At 44.7% G+C, this 20,574-nt stretch overlaps 1 protein-coding gene across 3 annotated transcripts in view; it reads left to right on the forward strand.

Annotated features, from left to right (window-relative positions):
- Positions 1–3,042: 3,042 nt before the first annotated feature.
- tiam1a (TIAM Rac1 associated GEF 1a) overlaps positions 3,043–20,574 on the forward strand; it is a 358,747-nt gene continuing 341,215 nt past the window's right edge. For 2 of the 3 annotated variants that reach the window (XM_086006197.1, XM_086006200.1), the window contains exon 1: positions 3,043–3,165. The gene's annotated coding sequence lies outside the window, so the exon portion shown is untranslated. The remainder of the gene's footprint in view (positions 3,166–20,574) is intronic. The other variant, XM_086006198.1, reaches the window with a different exon arrangement.

A 20,574-nucleotide genomic window follows, 5' to 3' on the forward strand; every position in this document is an offset into this window, starting at 1 on the left:
AAGCTCCCAGTGAGATATAATGAAACTCCATTAGTGAGGCTCACCATAGTTCCACATACAATCTACTCACTTTATTTGCAAAGCTATTAGTTATTTAAACAACTGGTGTGGAAATGTTTATAATCCAATAATGTCCTAATGAACCCACTCCAGTCAGAGACGAAAAATATCAAGTTTGTCGGTACACTGCATCCAGGGGAAAAACATAGGAAGGTCTTCGCTACCCACTACTACTCTGTACTTTCTTATCTCATGCTATGGTCTCATGTCACACACAAATAATGAACAATGCACACGGTTGACGGTCCATATTATTTATTCACTTTGTATCATACAAAAGAATTTCTAGCATTTAAAAAAAAATCGTAAAAGTTTACATTAAAAAAAGTAGTTAAAACATCATTGTTTAGAAATCATCACCAAATTGTAAGGTCAGCCTTACACTACCATGAAATACAAGAGACCCTGTTTTCTCTGTATCTCATTTATTGGCTATGTGAGTTAGCTCCAGCAATAGATGTCGCAATGTCTCTAGATGGTTCAATCTGCTTTGGGAATGAAAAAAAAATCTGCTTTGGGATTACAGACTCGCAATTGAGCACGTTTATCCAGAGAGTTTCCGCAGAGTGAATGACTTGCTGGTTATGATGTACCTTACACACAAGTCACCTGGCCAAAGTGGCCATTAACTGGTCCAGGCAGCGGGCAGTCGAGGGGGTCGTTCGGCCCGACTGCCTGCTGCCTCTCTTCCGCAGCCACATTCGCGCCCGGGTTGGCCCTGGAGATGGAGCACGCGGCGTCCGTCGGCATGCTCGAGGCCTTCCGCGACCGGTGGGCGCCGCGGGGGACTGGAGTGCATTATCACCACCGGGAACCAAATTTTAATTTAATTTGTTAAGTTTTATTTGAAGTTATATTAGTTACAACTTATTTGTTTTAAGTATGCATCAAAAGAGTACACACAAGTCACCTGGCCAAAGTGGCCATTAACTGGTCCAGGCAGCGGGCGGTCGAGGGGGTCGTTCGGCCCGACTGCCTGCTGCCTCTCTTCCGCGGCCACGTTCGCGCCCAGGTGGGCCCTGGAGATGGAGCACGCGGTGTCCGCCGGCACACTCGAGAGGCCTTCCGCGACCGGTGGGCGCCGCGGGGGACTGGAGTGCATCATCACCCCGCCAACATAATTTTAATTTAATTTGTTAAGTTTTATTTAAGGTTTTATTGATTTACAGTTGATTTGTTTAATCAAAAAGGTTAAAAAGTTGATTTGTGCAATCAAAGGAAGCACCCCAGCCAATCAAATTTTAATTTGATTGTTCAACAATTTGAGATCATAACCTCAGCCCCTATTACATTTTTACTTATATTTTTTATCCACCCCTTTGTTTTGGTTTTTCCCTCCCCCTTCTTTTCCTTTTTTTTCTCTCTCCCACATGGCAGCTGTCTCTCATTCTGCCAGAACATTTCACACCTAATCTAGAGCCGTCTTTTGTCTCCACTAGTCCTATCACCATCTCGTCTCATTTTGAATACCTCTGAATGTCTCTCCACTTCTTTTGTTCTCTCCCAGCCCTGCCTTTCGATCTATTTCATTTCCTTTCCAGTTTTGAAAAAGGGTTAGACCCAAAACGTCGACTCTAATTTCTCTCCACGGATGTTGCCTGGCCTGCTGGGTTTTTCCAGCATTTTCTGTTGTTATTTCAGATTTCCAGCATCCGCAGTATTTTGCTATTATAATTTTGATTTGATTTGTTAAGTTTTATTTAAGGTTTTATTGATTTACAGTTGATTTGTTTAATCAAAAAGGTTGAAAAAGTTGATTTGTGCAATCAAAAGAAGCACCCCAGCCAATCAAATTTTAATTTAAGTTGTTAAGTTTCCTTTAATGTTTTATTTAGTTACAGTTATTTGTTTTAGGGTGCATCCAGAAGAGTGCACAAGTCACCCAATTTCAGATGGTGGTGAAAGCTGCACAACATACTATAGGAATTAAACTACCTGCTGTGCAGGATATCTACCCCGAGAGGTGCTGGGGAAGGCCCTGAGAATCATTAAAAACGTGAGCCACCCCAGCCACAACCTCTTCGCCCTGCTCCCGTCCGGTAAGAGATACCGAAGCATACGGTCTCGTACCAGCAGGTTTCAAAACAGCTTCTACCCCCAGGCCATAAGACTCATGAACGAATAATTTATTATTATTTATTACTGTTGTTTTATTTATTATTACTGTATTTCTATTAGTATTTTATCATTGTTATGCCATATTTATTCCAATGTTGGGAGGACTCGTAAAAATCAACATTTCATTGTGCAGTACACACGTTTGCCAGGGCTGCTCCTCGATTTTTGGCTGCACTTCAGTCCCACGCTCCTGATCTTTGGTCACCCGGTGTGGAGGGGAGCGGGCAGGTCGGAGGACTGCTCCTGGGCCTGGCCAAAAAAGCCATCAATTGGTCCAGGCAGCGGGCGGTCGAGGGGGTCGTTCAGCCCAACTGCCTGCCCCTCTTCCGCGGCCATGTTCGCGCCTGGGTGGGCCCTGGAGATGGCGCACGCGGTGTCCGCCGGTGCGCTTGAGCACTTCCGCGACTGGTGGGCGCCGTGGGGGACTGGAGTGCATTATCAATTCGGATAACCGAATTCTAATTTGATTTGTTAAGTTTTATTTAAAGTTTTGTTAAGTTTTATTTAAAGTTTTATTCATTTACAGTCAATTTGTTTATGTACTTAATCAAACACGTTTGCTGCATATATGACAATAATAAAATTGAATTGATTTCTTTGACTTCAAATGCAACGTGCTTCCACCAGGAGCCGCGCTCGCTCACTCTTCCCAGGCTAACAGCGAGTCGGACCTCGCATAAAGCGAGTGGGGGAATCCAGCCCCAGTTCATTGAAGCAGGAGCCTGGCGCCACCTGCTCTGCCGATCGCCCATTGGCTGCAACCCTCTTTCTGATTGACGGGACGTTGCAGCCAATGGGCGCCGGCCCCCGGGCGCTTGCACGGCGGCGGCGCCGCCCCCCCTTCGCTGAGCGCCCTCGGAAACAACATGGCGGCGGTTGCCAAGACTATCCTGTCGTGAAGTGATCTGTTTTTAACCCCAAAAAAATATTGAATTTTAATTCTGTTCCGATGTATTATTTTAAAGTCCACGAATAGCGACTTTTTCGGTAAGTGATGAGCAGCCACGCTGAGCGGGAGTCAGCCCGAATCCCAGCCGCTCTTGTGTTGTGCCCTGAATGAGACCCAGGGGATTCCTCCCGGGCTCTATCGCCCGCCAGGCTCCCGCAGTCTCCACATATTTAGGTACATTTCACACTAAAACTGCTTTGACCAATTCAGTCTGCATTCTGAGAGACGTGGGGCTGATCCCTGTGGTGGGAGCTCTGTTTATTTGTCTCCAGCATCTTTGCTCTCTCAAAAATCTCTCTCTCTCTCTGTGGAATCGCACACTATTATACTATCTTAATTAGAAATCACGAGCTTCTGTCGTTTTTTTAAATTTTTGGGCAATCGAAAACGACGAATATCCCGTAAATGGTAAATCAGAACTCTTCCTATTCTCCTCGGGAGAGTCGAATGACGACGATCTGTCAAGACCTCTGTCGTTTTCTTTACTAATTTTGTTTAAATCAGAAACGAACGTTTCTTTGTTTTCTTGCAGATTCTTAAGGGAATCGAGCTGAGCTCTGTATATATTGAGTAAATGGGTTTATCACCGGTCTTATTCTTTGTGCTGATCAGATCTCTCGCTCGGTGAACGAGCCTTGGGGCTGTCCGCTGGGAGATTGGGGGGGGGGGGTCTTAGGTTTTGGAAACCAGTCCAGCTGTATATATTGGCATTATTTCTTCTTATTGTTGAATATCCATACAGTCTCCATCTCTTTCCCCCCCCCCCAGCTCGTGTTCTGTTCCGTATGATTGTATGGCAGTGGGTTCGGGTTTAGTCTGTGCGTGCTCCACACATTTCCTGAAAAGTGCTGTGTGTACATTGTAAGCAAGTGGCAAACATAACGAAGTGAGCTTGATTTTCGTTAACAATTTTGGGGAGGAGAGAATGGCGGCGTACTTGATGGGTACATTCAAAAGCAGCTGATTCCCCAGCAGTATTGGTCCTGGATATTGGGGTTGTTTTGAATTGTGTCACATTTAACTTTTAGGGTTTTGGTTTGCACATTGACAAGTTGATCCATTTAACTGTACTTACTGTGTGTTAGTTATCGGCTTAATCCATTGATTTAGCGTTTAAACTCTTCATTGTTGATACTTAAAAGCCGCAGCTTTTTTAATTTAATGATTACTTCAGATTTTCAAGTGGGCTGAAATATATTTTAAAAGTTTTGTACCATTGCGATCTGTTCAGATGGTTCGATAGATCTATGTACGGAGTGAGTATTTCTATTATTTTTTTTAATTGTAAATTTCATAGTCTGGTATCTTGCTGCTTAAGACATTTCAGAATTGATTCTGAAATAGCGCTAGGTGCACCTGACGAGCTTTCTTCAAGATGTTAACCACCTTACGTCTGGAAGATCTTTGTGGTTTTAAATATATAAATGTTGCGAAATAATGCCAGATTTGCAAATTTGACTTGTGACGTACCTGGAGATTGAATTGCGACTTGAACCGTCCTTCTAAATGGTTACATGCGGTAGGTATAAAAGCTAAAGTGGAATGGAATGGATTTGGCTTGGTATTCTGCAAAGACTTTCAGCATTATGTACCGGAGTGCCAGACTCAGGAAATGGTGAACCGGGTAATTGATTTATTTTTAAAAAAAGCATTGTTTCTTCACTGGCGAACCTGGAATTGTACCTTTTTCAAAAGTGGTATTTTAGATACTCGAACCCGTGCAACTGTAACTAGTACAACATGGGGCATTATTATTTGGGCAGTACCGATCCGTAGAGTACACCCGTGGGTTTTTGTCACAGCTTGCGTTGCATACTAAAGTTGGGAAACTAGTTTGATCAGCTAAATAGGGGGGAAAGGGACCTTTAGATTATTTAAAATAAAGTTTACTTTGATGGGAACAATAGAAGAAAATGTGTAGGAGGTGCTGCTGGCGATAACGCCTGTGTATATTAAATACTAAAACGATCGTTGAAACGAAATGCAGCAGATGTTACAGGATGCTGCATATCATAAGTTTCTAGATCCTACCTTCAATATGGCAATTAGTAGCTCAGCATATCTGGCAAAAATGGGGTATATTTTTTTCACCCATTCAGAGTCAATAGCCCTATATGTATTTCTTTCATCTCTGGGATTTGAGTTAGGATCTGTCCCAGAATAATAGGATTAAAAAGTCTGCTGGAGGGTTCGCTATAAAGGTACTGTAACATTTTATTTTAAAAAAAGGGTGAATTTCAGTTTCCATCAAGGTGAGAAATGTCAGTGTTTGGAATTGGAACACTTTCCAATTGTGGGCACCCAGTATGCATCAGATGCTCTCAGCTCATGTATAAACAGTGACATGAAGAAAAAAACTACCCTAGCTCAACAACGTGCCTTAACCTCAATCTTAAGAGCAGCTATACCAATTTCTTTCCAATTCCTACAGCAGCCATCTTTGACAGTGAGATTGATAATTTAATATGGAATTGCATTTACTATGAACTGGATTGTGCCAACCCAAGTACTCAAGATCTTTACCCCAAACAGCAGTCTGGGTTAGATTCAAGCCTCAGTCCCAGAGGTGAAAGAATCGTAAGGTGTCCAGCTTTCCACCATCTTTTTTGAACTAATGTCTCAATTTCTTCCCATGTCAGTTTACAAGTCCCTATTGCTGCTAATACCAATCAACCTACGTGGAGGTATGCAAAATAGGCTTCGGGTTACAAGTTCTTTTACACAATTTATTTTTAACCTTTCCTTCCTATGGGGAAACGTCTAAGGGAAAGTGCAGCTGAAAGCTGGACCTCCAAATAAGTATTGGGATTCACTCTGGGGAAATCACAGATTTGAACCATGTCCTGCACAGTGCGATTCCAGTGTGTTGCTTCACCATGTCTTTTTAAAGCTGCTTTGCCTTTTTATTTTGTGATGCCGAAGTAGCAAGTTAAGGTAATTTGTTTCCTTTTGTTTTGGAAAAAATGTAATGCAGTATAAGTATGTTGTTATTCAGTGATAATGGTACATTTCTTTTTGGCTTTGTGGAATTTTATGACGATAAATGTACTATTTTGCACAGACCTATATTCAGTGGAATAACCACTATTGTTGAATTGCCTTCCATAACAGAGGCCACCACAAATATTTTTTCCAAGAAGCATCCCGTGTAGTATTCTCCAACTCTGGTAACTAAGAAGAAAACCTTAATGAAGGGTCTTCCACTATTAATATTTTCTCTTGAAAGATGGCAGAACATCCTGTTCGAGAGTATCCCGATGGGAAGCAAAGGTGAGGAATTTGAGCATATGCAATACCAGAGAGTACAGGCTTTTTTTTAGAATAGTATGGCATTACATACTTGCTCTCGAGTCAGTACAAAGAAGGTTCACTCGGTTAATCCCGGGGATGAGGGGGTGGTCATATGAGGAGAGGTTGAGTAGATTGGGACTCTACTCATTGGAGTTCAGAAGAATGAGAGGCGATCTTATTGAAACGTATAAGATTGTGAAGGGGCTTGATCGGGTGGATGCGGTGAGGATGTTCCCAATGATGGGTGAAACTAGAACTAGGGGGCATAATCTTAAAATAAGGGGCTGCTCTTTCAAAACTGAGATGAGGAGAAACTTCTTCACTCAGAGGGTGGTAGGTTTGTGGAATTTGCTGCCCCAGAAAGCTGTGGAAGCTACATCATTAAATAAATTTAAAACAGAAATAGATAGTTTCCTAGAAGTAAAGGGAATTAACGGGGAGTGGGCAGGAAATTGGACATGAGTCTAGGTTCGGAATGGTCATGGCCCTGTGGGTAGTGGAGCGGGCCCAGGGGCCGTGTAGCCTGGTTCTGCTCCTACTTCTTGTGTTCTAATTCTGTGTTAGATTTCAGGAGATGGTTTTATTCCTGTTCCTGGCTGGGGTGGAGATCGCCTTTACAGAAGGTAAGTACTGTAGAAAATATAGGGACAGAGTGATCTCCTGGAAGAGTTTCGATCGCCCAGATGGGTCGGAGAGGAATTTCCCAGATTTTTTCTCCCAAATTGGCCATTGGGTTTTTTATCTGGTTTTTTGCCTCTCCCGGGAGATCACATGGGTTCGGGTGGGATGGAGAGTGATAGAAGATTTGAGGTTAGGATCAGATCAGCCATAATCTTATTGAATGGTGGAGCAGGCTCGAGGGGCCGATTGGCCTACTCCTGCTCCTATTTCTTATGTTCTTATGTTCAAATTGTGTAATTTTGATGCTTTGTGTGGTTAGATGGAGGTCTTGAGGAATGTTTTAAGACTTTGCAATAATGAGCAGAACTGGTCATTTGCAAGTGGAATTGGGTAGTCTGTAGAACCCTTTAAATATACCCCACAGAATAAGTACAGAAATTCACCCTTTTTTTACAGAACATACAATCTGACCTATTAACATCCATGTATCCCTTACTCCAGTAACTCATGCAGCTGCAGTATGTATTCTAGTCTGTCTCTGTCTTTCTCTGCATTATTCAAACAGGCATGCACAGGTGTGGATTGTGTCGGGGCAACATTCCCCCTTTGGTCAGGAGAGTCTCCGTTGGAGGATATCATGTTTCATATCTTTAGCAAATTGTGATAAAAGACAGGCAGGTTGGAGAAGAACATTTCCTGCAGTTTGAGGCCGAACTGCTTGTTTTATTCCACACTTCCCTTTCACCCAGAAAAAAACCTATGGGGCCCCCCTGGACCTCAGTGATCAGAGCAGGAAGAGGGGACAAGGTGATTAGCTGATTGATTGACGTGTAGCAAGCTTGACCAAATACCAAGCTCAGCAGAGACTTTCTCCAGCTCAGTCCCCAGATTCCCAAATACAAAGTATGGATGGTACGCTCTGCAAGAAGTCCACCTGCCACAGACTAACCAAGAACCCCCAGCATTTGTTCCAGTTGATCTTTGGAAAGGAAACTGCTAAGTGCACCCACAGACACTTCTATATCCACTGTACACCATCCACAGGCAGTACATTTGTATCCAGCCCATGGACAGATATGAGCCATTTCTATATATGTCAAAGAATAGCAGATTCCAGTGTAGATGGTGTAAATGAATGCATACTGGAACAAAACAGCTAACCATTGCACAGTTTAAGAACATGTATTGGTAAACATGAATAAAGAAAATGATTTGGGTGTGATCATTAATCTTTTATTGGAAATTTCCATTCAATAAGCTAGCAGCTTCACAAGTATTTTGATTAACATTTTATCAACAGAGCTAATCAAATAGTATGATACATCTTGACTATATAAAAAGTTCTTCTAACCTCTTGTATAGAACATGATGCTTTGGAGATGGCTCAGAGGAGAGCACTGAGGATAAATTCAGAATTTATAGGGGGAGGTTGTAGGGCTGAAGGAGGTTACAGATATGGAGGGGTGAGGCTATAGAGGGATTTAAACACAAGGATGATCATTTTAAATTTAAAGCATTTGCGGACTGGGAACCAACATGAATCAGAGAGGACAAGTGTGATGGGCAAGTGGGACTTGAGTTATGGAGGGACTGAAGTGTTTGGAGGGTGGAGGATGGGAATTTGGCTAGAAGAGTGTGTGAAAAGTCACATTTGGAGGTGACAAAGGAATATACAAGCGTTTCGGCAGCAAATAGACTGAGGTAGGGGTGGGAATATTACGGAGGCAGAAGTAGAGGATATGGAGATAGAAGTACAGTTTGGTGTCAAACAGCATGCTGTGGTTGTAAACGGTCTGGATCAGTCTGAGACAGTGGCTAGGAAGGGGAATGCAGTCAGTGGTAAGGGTATGGGACTGAGGGCAATGGGTTTGATCTACTCCGTGTTTAGTTGGAGGAAATTATGGTTCATCTAAGACTGCTTGCCTGGCATCCAGTCTAACAGCACAAAGGCAGTGGAAGGGTTGAGTGGAGCTGGAGAGGTAAAGTTGGGTGACATTGGCACATGTGCAGAAGCTGATGCCATTTTTGCTGGTTATGCTGAGCTGCTAATTGCCATATTAAAAGTAGGACCGAGAAACTGCCGACATTCAGCATCCTATAAAATCTTATGCATTTATTTTCATAAGAACATAAGAAATAGGAGCAGGAGTAGGCCAATCGGCCCCTCGAGCCTGCTCCGCCATTCAACAAGATCATGGCTGATCTGATCCTAACCGCCAATCCACTATCACAGAACCATCTCCTGAATCTAACAGAATTAGACACACGAAATAGGAGCAGGATCAGGCTACACGGCCCCTGGGCCCGCTCCGCTACCCACAGGGCCATGACCGATCCGAACCTAGACTCATGTCCAAATTCCTGCCCGCTCCCCGTAACCCTTAATTCCCTTTACTTCTAGGAAACTGTCTATTTCTGTTTTAAATTTATGTAATGATGTAGCTTCTACAGCTTTTTGGGGCAGCATATTCCATGGACCTACCACCTTCTGAGTGAAGTAGTTCCTCCTCATCTCAGTTTTGAAAGAGCAGCCCCTTATTCTAAGACTATGCCCCCTCGTTCTAGTTTCACCCATCATCGGGAACATCCTCCCCGCATCCACCCGATCCAACCCCTTCACAATCTTATATGTTTCAATAAGATCGCCTCTCATTCTTCTGAACTCCAATGAGTAGAGTCCCAATCTACTCAACCTCTCCTCATATGTCCATCCCCTCATTCTGTGGAGAATGTTACCAAGGGGCAGCATGGAGATAAGGAAAGGAGGGAGTTAAGAATGGATCTTGTGCGTCTCCCAAGGTGATGGTGTGGGGATGGGAAGGGAAGCCATTGCTGGGGCTACTCTAGCTACACTCAGCTAGGTCAGAGTGGAGCCAAGCAAGCTTGGAGCTGGACAATGGAGGAAAGGCATTAAAGGATGATGGAGTGGTTGATTGTCAAAGAGTGCAGAGAGTTTGAGGAGGGATAATACACCACGATCACAGAGGAAGTCATTTGCGACTTTGGTTTATGGCGTTTTGATGCTATGGAGGGGCGGAAACCTGTTTGGAGGGATTGAAGCATGAAGAGGTTGGAATGGATCTTAGAGGGAACCACAAGAGTACGGATAGGAAACGGGGTTTGTGGCACTAGTTGACATGAAAGTGAGAATTTTGATAGGTACAAACTTTGTAATGTTGACCCTGTCTTATACAAGGGTTATGTTTCTTTTTGCTTTTTGGGTGGAATTGTCAGGTGCTGTTTTGGACAGCGGTAATGTATGGTATCCCTAAAAATATCTAGTTTTCTTTTGTAACATACTCCAAATGTAAATTTAATTTCCTGGAATGCACATGGTTTATCTCGTGTATGTGGATCGTTGTGATAGTTGGTGCATTCATTAATAATTTGTAACACGCTGTTTTTCTCAACTGTTTTGAACAAGAAGCTTGCATTATACTCCATCCGAGCAACTCGATTTTATGCTTGTTGATACTGGTATTCTAATTTTCTGCCCCAAGACCCTCTGCGACAAGCAATCTGCTCTGGTATTTGTTATTTCAAAGAGAAATGGGTTTATGCAGTCTTTAACAAGTCTGTTTGGAATGGTCAGCTTCAGAGCAACATTCTCAGGATCAACAAGGGGAATTTTAACTCTCCACCCCCCCCCGGCCACCTGATCAATGGCAAAGCAGCAAGGGAGCAGTTCAAATGGAGCAGCTTCATTTCCCACTCGGTTTCCGCCAATTTGTTATTTTAACTCTGCTAGTTTTGGCGGAGGATGAGGCTCCCGCCGGACTCCAGCGGGAGCCTCATTAATAAATGCAAATCAGGGTCCTATGCCGTACTTGGGACGCCGGTGGTATTTTAACTCCTTGCCCACCGTGGCTGTCCAGACAGGTAAAGCTGTCTGGAAACCATCGAGGCCACTGAAGGCAAGTTCATCCATCTCCCCTGTGCTCACTGACCTACACTGACTTCCGGTCCAGCAACGCCCCAGTTTTAAAATTTTCTTCCTTGTTTTCAAATCCCTCCACGGCCTCGCCCCCTCCCTATCTCTAACTCCCTCCAGTCCTACAATCCTCCGATCTCTTTATGCTCCTTCAATTCTGGACTCTTGCTCATCCCTGATTTTAATCGCTCACCATTGACGACCGTGACTTCAAGTGCCTGGGCCCTTGGCTCTGGAATTCCCTCCCGAAGCCTCTCTGCCTCTCTACCTCTCTCTCCTCCTTTAAGACACTTCTTAAAACCTACCTCTTTGACCAAGCTATTGATCACCTGACCTAATATCTTGTTTGGTTCGGTGTCAAAATTTGTTGCTAATGCTCCTGTGAAGCGCCTTGGGACATTTTACTACGTTAAAGGCGCTATATAAATGCAAATTGTTGTTGCTGAAAAACGTTCCTTAGTGGGACCAGGAGGAACATGAGTGCTTCTCTGGGTTCCACAAGGAAAGTCCAGACCTCTGCTGGCTACCTCTAAAGTACTTTCTTGTGCTGATTTTCCTTCCTGCTGGCTGGTTACTATACTTGACTTATTAGGGACAATTTTGGTCTCATGACCACCCTGTTTGCACTCAGAAACTGGGTGGTAGCAGGTCGTAAATGGAATCTTGGCTCCTTCTGTTACGTTTGTGTTGGTTACAGAACTTCCTGATTTTTTGCAGGGGGTAGGAAAACATTCCTGGTGGCCAGATCTACTGCCTGAAACAAGCAGGAGCCTCGTGAGTACGTACAAACCTGGGTTGTATGATGTCATTATAATGCCGATGTGATTTCCTGACCTTATCAGTTGACTAATGCCACTTCCAATTCTCACCCATAAACTCTGGGCAGCTGAAGTTCGGAGGTGGCCATTAGACATGCTGTATAAAGAGATCCTTTACTGCTGTTCACGTAAAGCTGTATGGAGCTTTGGAGATTTTTATTGCATTGTCTTGTGACTATTTAGACCTTAAAATTATTAAAAGTTCTTTTAGTCACAATGGTAGACTCTGAACTATAATGGGGCATTTGGCATGGCACTTGTTTCTTCATGGAGGCACTTTTAGGAAGAGGAAGGTGTAAATAGAGCTGCAGCTGGAGGGAGAGCAAACAGAAGGATGCATACTCACAGAAATCCTTACCCTTCTAATAGAGTTAATGGGCCCTGAACAACATACCCGCAGTTCTCTCAGAAACAATACATAAGGTGGCATTGCTTCACCAAGAAGGCAGTGTCAGAGCTCCGAGTAGAGCGCTTGTTTTGGGAGTCTCGTATCAGGCATGCGGACAATGTGACCTGTCCATCAGAGCTTATTGAGCATGGTCAAAGCTTCGATGCTGGGGATGTTGGCCTGAGCGAGAACACTGATGTTGGTGCGCCTATCCTGCCAATGGATTTGCAGGATCTTGCGGAGGCAGCGTTTGTGACATAGAGGGCGGTGGGGAAGCAGTTCCTTGCAGCCAGAGTTATTCAGCAGCGGGTCATTGATGACATCTTCAGCCGAGCAATCCATGCTCATTTGCATGAACTGATGTCCAACCTCTGTCCCAGTTCTTCTATCCCACACCCAATCGCATCTGCTCAAATACTAAAAATCACCTAACATTGCAAGCTCACCAGTCACTACAGGAATACTCTCTGAATACAAATTGATTGTAAATAGCATTGTGGTTTTAATGGCTTACAGATAGGCTTTCAAACAATTTCTTACCCTGATAGGAGCCCCTAGTGCCTGTTTGAAGTGCTCTTAAACCTACTCCTGCTTCTGTGAGGTGTTTCCTAATGGCTGCATCATGGGAGGAGAGAAGCTGCTGAGGCTCATTTAAGGGCTCGTGAGATGCTTATAGTTGGCAACCTCCAGGTTCTCATGCTTGCCCTCTGCAGACTGCAAAAACTCTATCTGCTGGGGCAGTCTGGCCCAACATGCGTTCTGGTGGGCGTTGGTTCAGTGGGCCGCAAGAGTACAGAAATGTAATCTTGAGAGCGAACATCATTTTGCATTTCTGCTGCATGACTCCTCCGCTACTAGGCTGCAGTTCAGCACTTTTACTGATCTATCGGGGAGCAGAGTGTAGGAGATCACTGATCGAAGTGAAAACTCGATCCATTTGATCCCCCCAGCCTGTCCACGGTTGATGGGAAGGTTGGAAGCTTGCATGGCTTCCGGTATAAGCTTCCCTGAGGGATGCCCTTGTGCCCAGGTGTCAGACTCCTGCAGAGGGAGCTGAGCTGCAACAGCCGCCAAGGTGAACACATTGACGTAAGAAAACTACTAGGCACTTGGTCTAAGCGTTAAACAAAGCTTTAACCAACTGTTTTACAACATGGAGGTCTAGTTGTGTCCTTCACTAGTTCCTGTTAAGAATGTCCTGCACAAGCTGGGCCCGTGCCCGAGTATTTATACTCTCCCTGGACAGCGCCACCCGCAGGCCGCTCAGTATTATTTCATAAGTCTTTCTTTCATGAATGACTGATTCATGTCACACATACTTTATGGTTAACTGCAGTTTGTTGATGCCATGTGTGAAATCCCCACACAAGTGGGTAGTAGGCTCCACCATACTGCCCGACATGTTTTGGAAGCTTCCTGGCTGGTAGTCCAATGCTTTTACTAATTGCTGGTGCACAGAAATAATTTAAAAAGAGCTGAGCCCTTGAAGACTGCTTCTGTCCTCTTTAACAGAACTAGGATATGGGCCCTCCGGTGAGCTCTGCCATTGTCCTTCCTTGCCACCTCCATCTGCTCCTGTTCACTTTTATGCTTTGTGAATCCCCCGTTGCACTCTCCTCAAACTCAGCATCTAAGTTAACACTGGATGCCTATTCCTATGGCGGTGCTTGGTATGGCAAGAGCAAGTGATGATGCATTAGCAAGGTTTTCATCATCAGTCTGTCTGGCAATAGCATCCGAGTTTTCTGCTGTATCTAGGAAAAGGGAGAGTGACAAGGGTTAAGATGCAGTTTCAATGGCAAGTACTTGCCAGATCATTGTTTCACCAGGTTAGTGAGTGTGTGACTGAAAGAGTTAAGTAGCAGGAGAAGAGGTAAGGAAGATGCCAACAAACCCAATAGTGACAGGCTTCTAGCTTCGGCACTTCCGAGGCTGACTGCTCTGTGTCTTTTCATTCTGTCAGTGGTGGTCTCTTCTATAGGGTGAGTGTCTTTAGAGTGGCTGGACCTCCTTGTGTGCTGATTATCTCCTGCTATGCCGCAAGCTTCTCCTGCAAGAAATGTGGAAGTGGGTAAATATGTGTCTGGGTCAAAGGCTTTCAGTCCTTGCCACCATTTCATCTACCAGCTTACCATAGTGTGCATAACGACAGGAGAAGCGAGTGTGGCAAGGAGAACACAGGAACATAAGAAATAGGAGCAGGAGTAGGCCAATTGGCCCTTTGAGCCCGCTCCGCCATTTAATAAGATCATGGCTAATCTTTTACCTTAACTCCATCTTCCTGCACTATCCCCGTATCCCTTGATTCCCTTAGTATGCAAAAAGGTCTATTGATTTCTGTCTTGAATAAGAGGGAGACATGGTGTGAGGACAGTGGCAGCTTTTGAATGAGAGCAGAAAGGAGGTGCAGTGAAATCTTCTCTGCTGACTCATAGACAATCATGGGAAGAAGTGAATAGAAGGAATAATTGTGTGGAAGCAAAGGTGAGGTCCTGTAGGGATGTGCAGAAGAAATGAAAGATGTGAAATGGAGTCTTACGTTGTCACTCCTGTCAAGATCTTTATGCCTTCTTTAGTGGATGCAGGGGGGGTGTTTCCCCTGGCTGGGGGGTCTAGAATGAGGGGTCACAGTCTCAGGATACGGGGTAGGGCATTTAGGACTGAGATGAGGAGAAATTTCTTCACTCAGAGGGTGATGAACCTGTGGAATTCTCTACCACAGAAGGCTGTGGAGGCCAAGTCACTGAATATATTAAAGAAGGAGATAGATAGATTTCTAGACACAAAAGGCATCAAGGGGTATGGGGAGAGAGCGGGAATATGGTACTGAGATAGAGGATCAGCCATGATCATATTGAATGGCGGAGCAGGCTCGAAGGGCCGAATGGCCTACTCCTGCTTCTGTTTTTCTATGTACAGGAAACTCTTTTTTATCCGGGACCGGCGTGGTGCCGGTTTATCAAAAAGTCCGGATCACAGAGAGGTATAGTAAAAGGTACGAGAGCTCCGTACACGGCCACAGATCCAGGCTTCCCTGTTGCATAGCAACAGGTGCAGGAACCCCGGTTACACGGCCACAGATCCAGGAACGGCCACTAATATGAAGTAAAACTTACCTGAACCTACTCCTGAATTTTGCCGGTTAACAGAGATTTCCGTTATTTAGGTGCCGGTAAATCGAGAGTTTCCTGTATGACCTGATGATGGAAATTATGAGCTGCATAATTTTAAATCTTCAGATTCAATGTCGCTTTCTGTTCCATCAGCACTCCTGCTCAGTGAGTGGTCATGAAATATTTTTGGGCTGTAGAGTTAAAATTAATGATCTATCATTTGGACTTGCATATAATTGCATGGTCAATTTTTCCGTAATAGTGATGGTGCAACATAGTACATGGACCATGTACAGCAGGCACCTCAAAGCACTGGAGAGGTACCACCAACGCTGCCTCCGCAAGATCCTGCAAATCCATTGGCAGGATAGGCGCACCAACGTCAAGTGTTCTCGCTCAGGCCAACATCCCCAGCATCGAAGCTTTGACCACACTCGATCAGCTCCGATGGACGGGTCACATTGTCCGCATGCCCGATACGAGACTCCCAAAACAAGTGCGCCACTCGGAGCTCCGGCACGGCAAGAGAGTCCCAGGTGGGCAGAGGAAACGCTTCAAGGACACCCTCAAAGCCTTCCTGGAAAAAGTGTAACATCCCCACCGACACCTGGGAATCCCTGGCCCAAGACCGCACAAAGTGGAGGAGAAGCATCCGGGAAGGCGCCGTACACCTCGAGTCTCTTCGCTGGGAGCAAGTGGAAGCCAAGCGTAAGGAGCGCACGTCAACCCAAGCACCCCACCCACCCGTCCCTTCAACCACCGTCTGCCCCACCTGTGACAGAGACTGTAGGTCCCGCATTGGACTCATCAGTCACCTGAGAACTTATTTTTAATGTGGAAGCAAGTCATCCTTGGTTCCGAGGGACTGCCTAAGAAGAAGAAGAAGAAGAGATGTACTTTAGTATGACCATGCAGATTTAACATCAACACAATGCAACTACCACTTGGATAGAGGAGAATCTGTCCAATTGCTTTCTTTGCTGCCAACACTAATCACTCTTAAATTACTTGTGAATCTTCTTGTATGGCATTTATTTGGAAATGAAGATCTGGTGTCCTGACAGGTCTCGGGAACTGTCCAGTATAAGATGATTAAATTTAACAAGGCTCTCAAAGGTGGTTTTGGTATTTCATTCTTAGCCTTCAGTTGACTCAATGGCTTTGACTTGTAGGAAAACTAGGGCAGTGTGTAAGTGGGGGAGCAAGAAACATAGAGATATTTTAAAAAATCTTGAAAAGAAGAAAATATAAGGAACAAATTACCACCAAGCAGCCTTGCATTATCTCTGTCTTCTGTTTGAGAAAATGCCAGAGGTGTTCACAGACTTACCTTTTATGAGTTTAAGTCTAAAGTTTTCTATTTGTGATCGTGGCATCAAAACTGCCACATGTTCCCACGACCAATTGAGTTGAAAATCTTGGTTGGCACAAGAAAGGATTGAGGCAAGTCTCCCAGTTGTTGGGACAAGGATCTCTCCAAGAACACTGATCTTTGTAGTGAGAATTAAATATGAAGGTATCAAGATTTCCCCTTTCCTATCCCACCCCTGCCCATCTTCTGACACATCACGTCTTAAACAGAAACACCTGGTCTTGGATCAGATTACTGGAGAAATTTATTATTTTCATTCCTTTGGGGAAATTGAAGTTTGGTGAACTACCATCTCCCTGAAAAAAAGTTTTTGACCAACCCTGTTTTTACTTATTTGCATACACACACAGCACAGATATATAAATTATGTTAAAATGCATCATGGTCAAGTTTGTACATGTCATTGTGCTGCCAGAATGATTGACACATGTCTCTGCTTGCTGCTTTTCCTTGTTAAATAAAAATAGTTTGTCAAACATTTCATGGGCAGTGTCCTTTAACTTGGAAAAACAAAACTTGCGATCATTTGTTCAAGCACAGATCAAAATGCCCGGTGCCTGTGTGTGAGCTCCTTCTTTAGGGAAGTTACTACAGAGGGTAATATTAATATCCCCTATTAATTGCTGAGTAAAACTCTCATGCTAAATTTAATGCAAGTGTTTATTTTGATTTTCCTGTCGGGCAGAGGAAGTAAAACAAACTACAGATTATTGATTCAAGGTGGCATACTACTGTGACAGAGTGACACTTTCAAATTAAAAATAGCTGGGTGTGTTTCAATTTCACCTTGGTGATGTAAATTTAATTTGCATGAGTTCTGAAAAACATAGCAATGACTCCTTGATCAGCAATGTTGCAAAGCAGCATTCTGCTAACTACTGGTTTATATCAATCATGCATTTTTCTTGCAACAACTATGTTACACTTCATTGGACATTATTAAACTCACACAGAAAATAATTTGAAAAATAACTTAAGCAAATACTTAAGGAAACAAAGTTAAAATAGTCGTGAATGGTGGTGGGCCATTAAACAACTAACGGGAGGAGGAGGCTCCGTAAACATCCCCATCCTCAATGATGGCGAAGCCCAGCACGTGAGTGCAAAAGACAAAGCTGAAGCGTTTGCAACCATCTTCAGCCAGAAGTGCCGAGTGGATGATCCATATCGGCCTCCTCCTAAGGACCCCACCATCACAGAAGCCAGTCTTCAGCCAATTTGATTCACTCCACGTGATATCAAGAAATGGCTGAGCGCACTGAATACAGCAAAGGCTATGGGCCCCGACAACATCCCGGCTGTCGTGCTGAAGACTTGTGCTCCAGAACTAGCCGCGCCTCTAGCCAAGCTATTCCAGTACAGCTACAACACTGGCATCTACCCGGCAGTGTGGAAAACTGCCCAGGTATGTCCTGTCCACAAAAAACAGGACAAATCCAATCCAGCCAGTTACTGCCCCATCAGTCTACTCTCAATCATCAGCAAAGTGGTGGAAGGTGTCATCGACAGTGCTATCAAACGGCACTTATTCACCAATAACCTGCTCACTGATGCTCAGTTTGGGTTCTGCCAGGACCACCTGGCTCCAGACCTCATTACAGCCTTGGTCCAAACATAGACAAAAGAACTGAATTCCAGAGGTGAGGGGAAGAGTGACTGCCCTTGACATCAGGGCAGCATTTGACTGAGTGTGGCATCAAGGAGCCCTAGTAAAACTGAAGTCAATGGGAATCGGGGGATGGGGGGAGACTCTCCACATACCTAGCACAAAGGAAGATGGTTGTGGTTTTTGGAGGTCAATCATCTCAGCCGCAGGACATCACTGCAGGAGTTCCTCGGGGCCGTGTCCTCGGCCCAACCATCTTCAGCTGCTTCATCAATGACCTTCCCTCCATCATAAGGTCAGAAGTGGGGGTGTTTGCTGATGATTGCTCAGTGTTCAGTTCCATTTGCAACTCCTCAGATAATGATGCAGTCCATGCGCGCATGCAGCAAGACCTGGACGACATTCAGGCTTGGGCTGATAAGTGACAAGTACTATTTGCACCACACAAGTGCTAGGCAATGACTATCTACAACATGCGTGAGTTTAACCACCGCCACATGACATGCAGCGGCATTACCATCGCCGAATCCCCCACCAACAACATCCTGCGGGGGGGTCACCATTGACCAGAAACTTAACTGGACCAGTCACACAAATACTGTGGCAACAAGAGCAGGTCAGAGGCTAGGTATTCTGCGGCGAGTGTCTCACCTCCTGACTCTCGAGCCTTTCCACTATCTACAAAGCACAAGTAAGGAGTGTGATGGAATACTCTCCATTTGCCTGGATGAGTGCAGCTCCAACAACACTCAAGAAGCTCGACACCATCCAGGACAAAGCAGCCCACTTGACTGGCACCCCATTCACCACCTTAAACATTCACTCCCTCCACCACCGGCGTACCATGGCTGCAGTGTGTACCATCTACAAGATGCATTTCAGCAACTCGCCAAGGCTTCTTCGGCAGCACCTTCCAAACCCGCGACCTCTACCACCTAGAAGGACAAGGGCAGCAGGCGCATGGGAACACCACCACCTCCAAGTTCCCCTCCAAGTCACACACCGGTCCCGTGTGTCGCGCCCCCCCCGCCCCCATACCGGTCCTGTGTTTCCCCCCCCCCCCACCATCCTGTCTCCTCCCCTCCCCGTCCCTCCTCCCCCCCCACCCCCATCCCTTCCTCTTGCTCCCCTCATCCTGACGTGGTCGTGGAACCTGCAATGGCAAGGGCTGCACCCTCATGATGGCCAAGTTGATGCATCAGACCACCACGAATTGGGACACCCGCTCTGGCGAGTACTGGAGGGCTTCTCCCGACACGGTCAAGGCAGCGGAACCGTTGCTTGAGCACCCCGATGGTTTGCTCGATGATGTTCCTTGTGACAGCATAGCTGTCATTATATGAGTGCTGGCCACGTGCACACAACAACTTTTTAAATGTCTTCTAGCAAGCCAGTATTCATACAAACTGGGCAAGAGCCAGTACAGATAAATAATCAACTAACCTGCAAGTTGGATGTTTCAGTTTAAATAGCGCTGATGGCGGCTCCCTGACTTATTTACACGCTGACTGATGTCACGATTTGCATACTGCCGGCGCACGCACGTCCCGTCCGCTCTATCGCCCTCACCAAGATGGCGAACTGACCGGGCTGTGCCGGAAGCAAGGCGGACGCCATTTAAAAAAAAAAAAAATAAATAATGGCCTTAACTACCAGAGCTAATGTGCCGAATTTGTGGCCAAGATTTGTATCAGCATCAGTTTATAGTTGGGACATCCTGAGGTCATGAAAGGCACATATGCTTTCTATAAAGCTGTTGTATATTGCTGTTTTAGGTATGCAACATCAAGTCTACTGTTTTTTGTGCCATCTTATTATTTAATTAAAACATATTGGTTTGTGTACACTTACTTGATCACTGCTCCTTTGGGATGTCATATTAATGCCTCATTTCACTCCTATACCATTGCAAAATACCACTCTTGCATAAAATCAGAACCTTTTTAAATCCTGTTTAGAAATTACCCTGAATTGGATGAACAAAATTGAACTTTTATATTACCCAAACTATGTCAATCCTTTCAATGAGCAAATTATTCAGTATTATTGCAGACAGTGATATACGAACAAATTGGGTAACTTGGTACACACTCTCTAAATACATTAAAGTGGTCTTCGCTATCCTTGGGTTATAGAGGAAAATTCAAGTAGAATGTGTTATATAGTTGGCTCTTGTCATATTGAATTGGTTGCTCTCCAGCTTTGAACCAGGTTGTGTACACATTGTGTTGTCCAAGCAAGCTTACTCTACAATTCCTCAAAATATTCTGAAGCCCTTGTAGAAGAGATTCCCAATCTTCTGGCACA

This window comes from Somniosus microcephalus, chromosome 14, assembly GCF_052327205.1.
Source record: "Somniosus microcephalus isolate GS21.2 chromosome 14, FLI_Smic_1.0, whole genome shotgun sequence".
NCBI classification, from domain to species: domain Eukaryota; kingdom Metazoa; phylum Chordata; class Chondrichthyes; order Squaliformes; family Somniosidae; genus Somniosus; species Somniosus microcephalus.